At 43.0% G+C, this 12,163-nt stretch overlaps 1 pseudogene; it reads left to right on the forward strand.

Annotated features, from left to right (window-relative positions):
- The first annotated feature begins 2,867 nt into the window (after positions 1-2,867).
- Positions 2,868-3,834, forward strand: LOC112411730 (olfactory receptor 13C7-like; annotated as a pseudogene).
- The last annotated feature ends 8,329 nt before the right edge of the window (positions 3,835-12,163 follow it).

A 12,163-nucleotide genomic window follows, 5' to 3' on the forward strand; every position in this document is an offset into this window, starting at 1 on the left:
TTACCTTCTATAGGCAATGGCAAGTTCTTTGGAGATCATTCCTGGAGCACCAAGGCAAGTGGAGTGGGGAGACCTGGACCTTCATCCATCACAGGGACTGACAATCTCCCCCCTCTTCCTGCTTTAGACCCAGTGTGGCTATTTCTGATACGTGGCCTGTTCCCAACCCTTAGAAGAGTGATCACTCTTTCACATCATGTTTCTGATAAAGGCAAGTGAAGGTTTTGGTAAAAGGACTCTGAGATAATCATTAGCACAAGCTCATTTCTAAGAATAGGTCTGATTGTTCAGTGGAATAGGGCTCAAAATGGGGGAAAAGAGGTGATTTCAGTGGTATGGCAAGTGCTGAATGCAGCACAGCCCCTCATGGTGGGACATAATACCCTGAAAGACATCTCAAAATTATTTAGGAATTGTGCACAGTTCCTCTCAACTGTATGACATTTTTTTGGGACGCTATAAGAGTAGCAACGTTGATTCTCTATCATCTTATTGCCAAAACCAACTTATTTCTGAATACCTGGAGGGCATGGGGGAAGAACTAACTTTGTTTGAGGACTGCAGAAGGCAGAGCCGGGTGGAATTTGCAGGGAGGCAGAATTTCCTGTCTATAGGATTGATACTTTAAAATGTAATAAACCTCCTCAGCAACCAGAGAGCCTGCTTTACTCAAGTATTCCAGCTGAGGCCAGAGGACCATGGTCAAGGAAGTAATGGGCCTGCATGCTTTGGGGGTGGGGGTGCAGTGGTTGGCCTGCGTTGACCCTCAGGCCTCTCCCATGCCTGGATCTACAGTTTTCTGTCAGCATAAAGAAAGCCAGAACTGAAGGATGGCCAACAAGGTGTGTTTTAGGAAGCCCTGAATAAGCAGGTGGCATCCACCCCATGACTGTTTCTATGACTATTTTTGCACGTCTGCTGAAAGAAAATATCTTGGAAAATCTTTCCAAACTTGAATTACTTCCAAATCAATTAATTGGGCTTAAGTGATGCCAAAGGGAAGCATTCTTTATTCTTAGGAAGGGGGAGGTTGGAACCATGATTCCAGTCATGAATAAACCAAATGGTTTCCTTCCTCCAGTGGAAGAGGAGCTGCTCAAGGGGATTCATGACATCCAACCCCTGGATCGGAGAAGGACTCTGACCTCGGAGGTATGGGGCCCCATATAGAGTTCCTGCAGACGCCAGCTGTGTGGGGAAGAGGTCAGGCGTGATGGGCATTCAGTCATCTAGCCTGACCTTTGCATTTAGGGGCAGAGGGGATAACACGGCTGGTAATAGGGCCTCAGAAAAACCCAAGGAGGGTGAGGTTGTCCTCAAAACCTGTCAGTGGACATTGCTTATTCTGGGGAAGTCTTTTGATCAGGCAAATGTCCAGGAAGAAATCACGCAAGTCTCTAAAGAATGCTTTTCATTTGTCTGTTTGTTTTCAAAAGGTCGTAAGGGCAGAATGGAATACCTGGGAATACAAAGTTAGGATAGTGTTCTCAGCCTTGTCTGGACATTGAAACCATCTGGGGAGCTTTAAAAAGTCCTGATGCCTGGATTCCATCACAGATATTTGGATTTCCTTGGCCCAGCGTGTAACCTAGGAAAAGAGGAGAATTAAGAGAACCATTATCTTTAGACCTCTGATGAGCTATTATGGGGCAGAAAGGGGTGACATGCTCTATGTGTCCCCAGAGAGCAGGACTAGGACTAAAACTGGGAAAATATAAAGAGACTTGACCCAAGAGACAAATTTTTCAGATGATAAAAGATGTATAAAGCTAGAATTGGCTTCCTAAAAAGGTGATGAGATCTTCATTGGTGGATGGGATCAAGCAAACACTGGGTAGTAGCAGCTTGGATGTAAAAAGGAAAATTCAGGGAGACTAGATGTTTGGAGGTCCCTTTTCCAAGGCTGAAGTCTTTAAAGTCAGGGATGAGGCATTAGCCTGACTTCAGTGGCAATGGTATGAGAAGCTACCCAGGGTATTGGAGCTCTCTGGAGGCTGAGATAGTGGCTGTTAATGTAGCCTGGCTTCCCAGGGTATCAGTGCAAACTGGCCAGGACAGCACTACAGCCAGGGGGATGATAAGCGCCTTAGAATGCAACCACACTCCACAACACAGCTGCCCAAGCCCAGCCCTCAGCCTCCATCAAGGACCTGATTGGATGTCATCTTCCCCAGGTGGCCTTCCTGTCCATCTTGCCCTTCCAAAGTGACCTATCAGTGCCCCCTCCCTGGAACTGTAGTCTATTCTGGAGCCAATGCATCCTTCCCTGAAATGCTGTGGATTTTCTGTCATGTGTGAGTGAGTCATGTTGGCTGATGAATGGAGAGAGGAAGACAGGATGGCGTAAAGGACAGATGAGAGGATGGCCTGGGACCTGGGCTGTCTATTACAGGAGGATAAGGGGAAGGTCAGATGTTTCTATGAGGGTAACATGAAGAGAAGAAAGCCTGCCAAGAGCTGTAGATTCAGGGCTGATCATTTCACCAGCCCTGGGCACCAAGGGAGAAAAACATGAAGTGAATCTCATCTCACTTTTCTGACCAAGATTTAACAAGATAACAAGATTTAACAAGATAAGTCCATCATCCAGCATATACCAGTAGAAATGAATATGTCTGATCAGGTAAATTAAATCACCACATGGGCATCTCGAATGTCTCTTACACAGAGAGTGGCTTAAGATGACAAAGTAGATTCCTTTCTAGTCCCCTGAATTGTACTGAGAATCACAGAGAGTCCATCCATTGTTAAAGCTGTTTTCCTTTTGCTTAGCGGAGAGGGCGTTCCTCACTAGCAAGCCAGCAACTGCAGAGTCAGAGGGTGCTGAGGTTGACCTGAGTTCCTGCAGGTGACAGAGCAGATGCACCATGGCCAGGTCCAATTGGACCTCCCGCCTGGTGGGATTCATTCTCCTGGGCCTCTCAGCCCACCCAAAGCTGGAGAAAATATTCTTTGTGCTCATCCTGTCCATGTACCTCGTGACCCTGCTGGGCAACGGGGTCCTCATCCTGGTGACCATCCTGGACTCCCGCCTACGCAAGCCTATGTACTTCTTCCTGAGGACCCTCTCCTTCCTGGACATCTGCTACACAACCTCCTCAGTCCCCCTCATCCTTGACAGCTTCCTGACCCCCAGGAAAACCATCTCCTTCTCAGCTTGTTTTGGGCAGATGTTCCTCTCCTTTGCTATGGGAACCACAGAGTATGTGCTCCTGAGCATGATGGCGTTTGATCGCTCCGTGGCCATCTGCAACCCCCTGAGGTACTCTGTGGTCATGAGCAAGGCTGCCTATGTGCCCATGGCCAGCTCCTGGGCAGCTGGTATCATCAACACTGGGGTTCAAACATCTCTTGCAATACGACTGCCCTCCTGTGGGGACAACGTCATCAACCACTTCACCTGTGAGATGCTGGCTGTCCTGAAGTTGGCCTGTGCTGACATCTCCATCAATGTGATCAGCATGGTTGTGGCCAATGTGATCTTCCTGGGCATCCCAGTTCTGCTCATCTTTTTCTCCTGTGTGTTCATGATTGCTACCATCCTGAGGATCAGCAGAGGGGAGGAAAAAGGCCTTCTCCACCTGCTCTGCCCATCTCACAGTTGTGATCATATTCTATGGGACCATTGTCTTTATGTATGCCAAGCCCAAGTCTAAGGACCCACTGGGGACAGATAAACAGGACCTTGCAGGCAAGCTCATCTGCCTCTTCTATGGGGTGGTGACTCCCATGCTCAACCCCATCATCTACAGCCTAAGGAACAAAGATGTAAAGGCTTCTGTGAAGACCTTTGTATGTCAGAAACACCTGAGTAATGTTGCCTTGTATATCTAGAAAAATAGTATAGATGATCTTATTTGCAAAGCAGAAATAGAGACACAGATGTAGAGAACAAACGTATGGATACCAAGGGGGAAAGAGGGGAGGGGGAATGAATTGGGCGATTGGGATTGACATATATACACTATTGATACCATGTATAAAATAGATAACTAATGAGAACCTACTGTATAGTACAGGGAACTCTATTCAGTATTCTGCGGTGACCTAAATGGGAAAGAAACCCAAAAAAGAGTGGATATATGTATAGCTGATTCACTTTGCTGTACAGAAGAAACTAACACAACATTGTAAAGCAACTATACTCCAATAAAAATTAATTTTTTAAAAAAGAAATTTAAATTAAAAAAAAAAAAAAAAAAAAAAACACCTTTCTGAGTCACTGTCATGGAATTCCACGCTGCCAGAACACAGGATCTCCAAACTCCTCAGTCCTCCTGGGGAAGTGGGAACCCAGTGTAGAGAAGGGAGTCTCCCAAGATTCATGTTGTGGACCATGTGAGTAAGACTAAAAAGTAAACTGGGCCTCCTCCCCTTGTTACATAGGCAATGGAATCTTCTATCTAAGAATCTAGAAGGAAAGAGCTTCGCATTTCTAGAAATGCTGGCTAGTTGTTGGCTTTGTGCATAACCACGGTGACGTCACATCATAGCTACTTTATGCCAATGAAATCTAAGATCCTCTGCAACCAGAAGCTGACTCTTTGTTCTTATAACTAAAAAGACAAAACTAAATGGGTTGGGATGAAAGTTCGTGTAAGAGTCTCATAGCTGGTCCTAGCCATTGACTCAGGGACCATCCAGATTCCCAGGGTGACCGTCTGGGGACCATGGCTTGTCCTGTTTGTTCCCAATTAAGTCTGATGCTTTGTTCCCCTGGAGGTTAAGTCCAGAGCCCTCAGTATTGGGAAAAGCCCATTAACATTCCAAATTATTGTATTATTACAACAGCTGCTTCTATCACTCCCAGAGAAAACAAGATAGCTGTTCAAAGAGCAAATGGGTGGGAGAGGACAGGGAAGGATCAGCCAGGTCAGCATAGACTGGGGCTGAACCATCCTGCCCTGTCCATCTAGAGGTGCTCTCAGCCCAGGCCAGGCAGCCAGAAACCTGCGTTCCAATTCCACCTCCAACACCATTTGCCACTGCTGAGCGCTTGGCTAAATTGCTTTCCCTCTCTGGACCTTAATTCCTTTGTCTGTAAAATAAGAGCTTATGGCCCATCCCTCTCACTAGACAATGAGTGTAAAAACACCTTGGGAAAAGCCCAGAGAGGAGTAGTTCATGGCTCACACCCCACAAACTGCCGCTCATTGATTAGGGATCTTCTCTGGGTTCTCTCCCCATCCTTCACAGATCATGAGCAATGGCTCCAAATTTCTAAGGCCACTTAGGGCACTATTTGAAGGAGACTTGGGTGGGCTGATTGTGGCTCTGGATACCTGTGCCTGCTGCAAACCCGCCATCTGGTGGACATTTCTGCAAGCTCCTGAGATCAGTGCTTCTGGAACTTTAACGTGCTCCTGATTCACCTGGGAATGTTATGAAAATGCCAGTTCAGATTCATTGAGTCTGAGGTGAGGTTGGAGATTCTGCATCTCTGACAAGTTCCCAGGTGATGCCTATGCTGCTGCCCTTCGGACCACACTTTGAGTAGCAGGCTCTGCAAGATGTGCGACTAGGGCCAAGGTTCTGAAGGGAGAGGCAGGGAAGCAACTCCGGCGTGTGCCAAGTCCTCCAGCATCGGCAACCGAGGCTGCTCTCTCCACTCTGGGTGCAGCAGTTTGCCCTGTGACCTCTCTTCTCTTACAGGTCTAAGAAGAATTTTTGGTTTATCAGTTTGTTCAGCTTTTCACTTGTTAGTACAGAGTGGTGTCTTCCAAGCTTCTTCCATGCTAGACCAGAAACCAGCCGTTCCCACTTCAAATAGCTCTAAAAGTGCAGTCAAGTGCAAGTGCAAATAGATACAACAGTGTTAAGTGCAAAATTAGAGGCATAAATATAACAGAGAAAGAAACGGATGTAAAATTTTGTGGAAAACAAAATTGTATTTCTAAAAATTAACCAGAAAAATATTATCAGTAATATGAGTTCAGAAAAGTTAAGGAGACAGAAATAACTTCTCAAAAATCAATTGTATTCCGACATACCATCAGTATAGAACAAAAAAACAAAACAGAAATAATATCCTATTTGCAGTAGTAATGACTACCAAATAATTGGGAAAAAACAAAATTCCAGACGTGACAGACTGTGTCACGGAAAAAATGATGCATGTTGTTGGAATATAAAGGAAGGCGGAGTGACTGACCAGGGGCTTGAGAGTATAAATACAAAACAATGGCCTTAATTTCTAAGGGGGAAGCTCTCAACTAGTAACAAGTAGAACTTCTTTCATATGCATACTCCTGGTCTCTACCCCCCACCACAATGATTCAAATTTCACTGTGTCTGCGGTAAGGCCAATAGGAAACCTGGGCTTAGAAACGAAGTTATTTAATATTTTAAATTCCCCAGAAGCCAGGACTTCCTTGGTGGTCCACTGGGTAAGACTCCGTGCTGCAACGCAGGGGGCCTGGGTTTGGTTAGCGGAACTAGGTCCCGCATGCATGCCACAACTAAAAAGTCCACATGCTGCAACTAAAGATCCCAAGTGCCACAACGATGATCACACATGCTGCAACTAAGACCCGGCACAGCCAAAATAAACAAACAAACAAACAAACAATAAATTCCCCAGAAGACTGTACTCAACTACATAAATTGCTAGTGAAGAATAATTGAACGGGACTTCCCTGGTGGTGCAGTGGTTAAGAACCTGCCTGCCAATGCAGGGGACTCGGGTTCGAGCCCTGGTCTGGGAAGATCCCACATGCCGTGGAGCAACTAAGCCCGTGCGCCACAACTACTGAGCCTGCACTCTAGAGCCTGCGAGCCACAACTACTGAAGCCCGCGTGTCTAGAGCCTGTGCTCCACAACAAGAGAAGCCACCGCAATGAGAAGCCTGTGCACCGCAACGGAGAGCAGCCCCTGCTCACCGCAACTAGAGAGACCGTGTGCAGCAACGAAGACCCAATGCAACCAAAAATAATTTTGAAAGTAATGATGTTAGAGTCTTCCTGCCAGATTTGAACTTATTACAAAGTAACAATTACTGAATGTTTTTAAAAGTGGCTATTTTTAAAAGTTTTGTAAAATCAGTGATTATCAGAGATACCAGAAAATTAATTCCAACTATAAGAATCTAATACATATGTCAGGTCAAAATTAATAGCATGAAGAAGGAAGCACTTTTTAATAAATAGTGGGACAGCAGCAACATTCAATTGAATGAAGGTTTGCCTTTGATCCATACATCACACCACACGCTACCATAAACTTAGGATGGATTAGAATTAAACATAAGACACCATCATGATTACACAAAACAAAAAGAGAACAGAATGACATATTTATTCCAGCTGGGTAAGAGTGCATGATTCACTATTCTGGAAGAGAAAGAGGGTTATCAGAATTAAAAGAGACATATTCGAACATACATCGCACAAAACTCTTGAATAATATGGTCTGATCAAACAAGAATCAAACTTCTCCCACATGGAGGTTTGTTGGGTTCTGCAAGTATTTGATTTGAGTTTCTTTTATATATATGTATATATATTCTAAATGACTTTTAATATGTAGTAAGACCATGGACACATGCAAACTTACATTTTGAGTTTTGGCACACAAGAGGCCACTACCACAATAGCATGTGTATTGTTGAGTTGACTCCTTTGCATAGACCTCAGAATAAATCTTTTCCTGCCATCTCTTCATATTTATTTTATCTTCTTTAAATCTGTCAATTAGAAAAAGTGCAATTCTGCACTGATCTTTTCCCTAATCCAAGCCTATGCTCAACTGCTCATTTATAATTGTACCAGGGAGTACAGATGTGCACTGTTCCCAATTAAGTGTTGGGCAAGGCTCAGAATCATCTGCTTGGTACATGTTCTCATCATGGTGTCATAGCCAATTGCACAATAACAAGGGAACATGTAACTGGTCACACAGTAATAATGTCACATATAAATAGTATTGGGATTAACCATACATTTGGGGTGTTACTTCTCTGACTACATTTATGATAAGGAATTTGAGCAGTTATCCAAACTTACTAGTAAATCAATATTTTTTCTTATTTTTAGTGTCTAATGGGCATTTTAAAAATCAATACAGTTTGTTTTTTAGAGCAGTTTTAGGTTCACAGCAAAACTGATCAGGAAGTACAGAGAGTTCCCATATACCCAGTCCCCCCACACACACAACCTCTCCGACTATCAACATCCAGCAGCAGAATGGTATCTTTGTTACAATCAGTGAACCTGCATTGACACATCATCACCCAGAGTTCATAGTTTAGAGTTCACTCAGTGTACATTCTGTGGATTTGGACAAATGTGTAATGACATGTATCCAGCATTATAGTTTTGTACAGAATGCTTTAACTGTTCTGAAAATCCTCTGTGCTCTGCCTCTTCATCCCTCCCTCCCCCTCTAACCCCTGGCAACCCCTAATCTTTTTACTGTCTCCATAATTTTGCCTTTTCCAGAATGTCACAGAGTTGGAATCATTTAGTATGTAGCCTTTTCAGATTGGCTTTTTTCACTTAGTAACATGCTTTTAAGTTTCCTCCATGTCTTTTTGTAGCTTAATAGCTCATTTCTTTTTATTGCTGAATAATCTTCCATTGTACCACAGTTTGTTTAACCACTTACCTATTAAAGGACATCTTGGTTGCTTCCAAATTTTGGCAGTTATGAACAAAGCTGTTATAAATATCCATGTGCAGGTCTTGGTATGGCCATGAGTGTTCATTAGTCAATATTGAAATTAAAATCTCTCAGTACTTCATTTTCAAGGTACCATCTTAATTTGAACAAAGAGTAGTCTGAGATTGCAAGGTGGGCTAGTTCAAAAACCATGACCCTTTGCAAACTACTCATCTGTATCAATCAGGATTTTCTCTTACAGCAGGCAACCAAAACAAAATACAGAAATGGAAGCCCAAACTGTGACTGCAATTATCATACATAATTCCAGATTTCAAGTTTTTGTGTTCATCAAAGTCTCATTTATTATCTTTGAATTCTCATATATTATCTTGGAACCAGTTAATTATTATTAATTATTATAAATTTGAACTTAGAAAATAAATGTAGCACTAAAACACAGCTTTTTTCTATTTTGTATGGCAGGACTCTAAGATTTTGTTGGAAAAAGGATTCCACTGCTAAAAAATAAAAATAATATTTTTTAAGTTTGAAAATTAATGAAATAAGCAGGCAAGAAAAGTAGAGAATGGGGACAATTTCATACTCACAAGCTCATATCTTTAGAGGGCTCACTGGAGGCTGGCAGGATATTGTACCAGTATCACAGACTAAGGTCACAATGCTAAATTGTATAACGTGTTGGTGTTGGATGCCTTGGCATTAGGGCTTCTCTCCTTCCTGTGAGATCTCAATATAGGGGTCAACGGGGCTTTCAGATACACCGATTCTGCTCCAGGTCATGGGATCCTTTGTTTTCCAAGGCCATATTCACAGTTAGAAAATCAACAGAGAACATGATGGCACTTAGAAAATGTTTGCTCTGGCTGGGCAGTTGCTTCCAAGCGACAATTTCTAGAAGGGCTGCACAAATCTTTGATGGACAGCTACTTGTCTCTGCGAGTCCCCTTCCTGCTGAACGACTAAAACTTAATCTCAGTCAATTCAGTAGGATCTCAGCTTAGTCAAGGCCTCTCCCCAGCCCCCTCCCGAGTTTTGAGAGGAAAATACAGAATCAAACCCACCAACTGGGACTGAGGAAGAAGGCAGGACATCTGGTCCTCAGTTGTCATCATCAATCCCTGTTGACACCTGCATTCTCACCTGGTGTCCAGTGTATAGACCATGCAAATACCAGCTACAGCCTCCTCATTCTGATCTTGAGGCGTCTTCAGGCTCTCAGCTCCTGCCTTGCCCCTCTCAAAGGGCATAGAAAACACTCAGCTCCTCTTCAGTGTCACTTTAGGTGGGGAGCGAGGAACAGTACATACCTGCAGCCATTTCTCCTCTACACTCCCATCATGCTCAGTGCAGTGGAACTTTATGAGGTGTGTCACTTCCCTGAGCTCCATGGGAAACGAGGCTCAGATACCCTCTTATCTCACATTCTCAAGCCTTTCTGGGGTTCTGTGTCCCAGCCCACAGTAGCCTCCCTTCTCCAGTGGCTCTCCTCCTCCCCCATCAGAGGGAGTCAAGTTGTTGGGGAATGATGGGGGTGGAGGGATTGCATTGACTGACCACGGTATACTCACAAGTCCATTGTTCAGACAAATATTTTACACCCTCAGCCTTTGGGGCTAGGTTCTGATATCTCAAAAGCTTTTACTCTTAAAACCACTGTCTCTGGGAATTTCAGATGTCTTGTTTTTAAAACCAAAAAGCTAGGAATTATCTTCTTTGTCTACTTCTCTACTCTAATAATCATCCCTGAGGAAATGAATGCCTTGCTCTCATGTCTAGTTTTAGTAAAGAAATTACTGGGAATATACTTAAAATATATTAATATTTCAAAAAATTGGCCCACCATATATATATGTGTGTGTATACATATATGTATACACATATACATGTGTGTATACATATATGTGTGTATACATGTATGTGTGTATACATATATGTGTGTGTATACATATATACGTGTGTGTGTGTGTGTATATATATATATATATATATGACTTTATAAAGTCTTAAAGAATTCAAAATGGACCTATCCCTTATCAAGATAGGTCAATTTGTGATAAGAAAATGTGTTTAGGCTAAATAAACCCAGAAAAATTATTTCCATTAAAGATTAACTTCAGGAGTTTACTATGCATAAATTCCCAAAACCAATGTATGGGGTCCTAGTTAATTAAAATCAGCAAAACTTGCCATGTTCTTAATAAAAATGTTTCTCTTCCTCTAGATACTAGAGAGAAATTTTGAGCTACATAAAGGAATGAAGAGCATTAGAAATGCTTAACATGTGGGTAAATATAAAACACATTGTTGGGACTTCCCTGGTGGTGCAGTGGTTAAGAATCCACCTGCCAATGCAGGGGACATGGGTTTGAGCCCTGGTCTGGGAAGATCCCACATGCTGCGGAGCAACTAAGCCCAAGAGTCACAACTACTGAGCCCGCGTGCTGCAACTACTGAAACCTGCATGCCTAGAGCCTGTGCTCCGCAACAAGAGAAGCCACTGCAATGAGAAGCCCATGCACCACAACGAAGAGTAGTCCCCGCTCGCCACAACTAGAGAGAGCTCGCACGCAGCAACAAAGACCCAACACAGCCAATAAATAAATAAATTTAAAACACATTGTTTCTCATTTTATAATCTCTTATTTAAATAATTGACTATTTAAAGCAAAATAATAACAGTGTGTGGAAGCAAAATGTATGATAACATTAGCACAAAAGATGGGAGGGGAAAATGGAAGTATACTGGTGTCATGTTCTTACATTTGACATGAAGTAATTATTATTATTATTATTTATTTATTTTTTCCAGTACATGAGCCTCTCACTGTTGTGGCCTCTCCCGTTGCGGAGCACAGGCTCCGGACGCGCAGGCTCACCGGCCATGGCTCACGGGCCTAGCCACTCTGCGGCATGTGGGATCTTCCCAGACCGAGGCACGAACCCACGTCTCCTGCATCGGCAGGCGGACTCTCAACCACTGCGCCACCAGGGAAGCCCTGTGATGATTATTTGAAGGTGGAGTGTAATAAGTTAAACTGTATACTATAAACCCCAGCGCACCTACTGAAAAATAAAGCAAAGAAGTAGAGCTGATAAGCCAATAGAGGAGATAAAATGAAATCATAAAAACAACACTCCAAACACTTTATTATTCTAAAAGGAGGTAGGAAAAGTGGAAAAAAGGAAAAAGGAACAAATGGAGAAAATAGAAAACAAATTGCAAGATAGATTTAAACTCACCCATATCAATAGTTGTATTAAATCAAAAGGATCTAAACATTCCAATTAAAAGACAAATTGTCAGATTAAATTAAAAAGAAAAAAAGCAACCAACTATATGATTTCTACAGGAAACTTACTTTAAATATAAAACAAATTAAAAGTAAAATGATGGGGAAATTATACTACACAAAGATGAATCAAAAGATTTGATGGGAGGGCTTCCCTGGTGGCGCAGTGGTTGAGAGTCCGCCTGCCGATGCAGGGGACACGGGTTCGTGCCCCGGTCCGGGAAGATCCCGCATGCCGCAGAGCGGCTGAGCC

Source organism: Neophocaena asiaeorientalis, unplaced genomic scaffold, assembly GCF_003031525.2.
Source record: "Neophocaena asiaeorientalis asiaeorientalis breed wild unplaced genomic scaffold, Neophocaena_asiaeorientalis_V1.1 scaffold449, whole genome shotgun sequence".
NCBI classification, from domain to species: Eukaryota; Metazoa; Chordata; class Mammalia; order Artiodactyla; family Phocoenidae; genus Neophocaena; species Neophocaena asiaeorientalis.